This window comes from Triticum aestivum, unplaced genomic scaffold (genome assembly GCF_018294505.1).
Source record: "Triticum aestivum cultivar Chinese Spring unplaced genomic scaffold, IWGSC CS RefSeq v2.1 scaffold109616, whole genome shotgun sequence".
Classification (NCBI taxonomy): Eukaryota; Viridiplantae; Streptophyta; class Magnoliopsida; order Poales; family Poaceae; genus Triticum; species Triticum aestivum.
The window spans coordinates 1-918 of record NW_025300030.1 but is presented as its reverse complement, the minus strand read 5'-3'; the positions used below and the strand labels follow the sequence as shown (position 1 = coordinate 918).

Here is a 918-nt window from a genome sequence, read left to right as displayed (position 1 = left end):
AGCAAGAGCCGTTCCGCATACGGCCGGGGCGCATCGCCGGCCCCCATCCGCTTCCCTCCCGGCAATTTCAAGCACTCTTTGACTCTCTTTTCAAAGTCCTTTTCATCTTTCCCTCGCGGTACTTGTTCGCTATCGGTCTCTCGCCTGTATTTAGCCTTGGACGGAGTCTACCGCCCGATTTGGGCTGCATTCCCAAACAACCCGACTCGTTGACGGCGCCTCGTGGGGCGACAGGGTCCGGGCCGGACGGGGCTCTCACCCTCCCAGGCGCCCCTTTCCAGGGGACTTGGGCCCGGTCCGTCGCTGAGGACGCCTCTCCAGACTACAATTCGGACGGCACAGCCGCCCGATTCTCAAGCTGGGCTGCTCCCGGTTCGCTCGCCGTTACTAGGGGAATCCTTGTAAGTTTCTTCTCCTCCGCTTATTTATATGCTTAAACTCAGCGGGTAGTCCCGCCTGACCTGGGGTCGCGGTCGACGCAACGTGCGCTTCGTTTGCTGGGTCGTTCTGAGGCCATAATGTCGGCTGCGCGTCGGATGCACTGCGTTGATAAAGCGAGGACGCCCACCATGCGCTGTGTCCGGCGCGGTACACCGGCAGCCCGATCTTCGGTCCACCGCCCCTTGCGAGACGAGGGACCAGATGCCGCGTCCTGATTCCCGATGAGGGTGGTTGGGAGCGTGTTTTGGCGTGACGCCCAGGCAGGCGTGCCCTCGGCCGAGTGGCCTCGGGCGCAACTTGCGTTCAAAGACTCGATGGTTCGCGGGATTCTGCAATTCACACCAGGTATCGCATTTCGCTACGTTCTTCATCGATGCGAGAGCCGAGATATCCGTTGCCGAGAGTCGTGTGGATTAAATAGCTTTGCAACACAAGGGACGGCTAGCAAGCTAGCCATGCCCCCGGGTTAGGCACAGT

At 60.7% G+C, this 918-nt stretch overlaps 1 non-coding gene across 1 annotated transcript; it reads right to left on the bottom strand.

Moving 5' to 3' along the window:
* Nucleotides 1-691: 691 nt before the first annotated feature.
* On the bottom strand, nucleotides 692-847 carry LOC123179237 (5.8S ribosomal RNA). Its single transcript, XR_006490214.1, has one exon. It is a non-coding gene; the product is annotated as a 5.8S ribosomal RNA (ribosomal RNA).
* Between the last annotated feature and the right edge of the window lie 71 nt (nucleotides 848-918).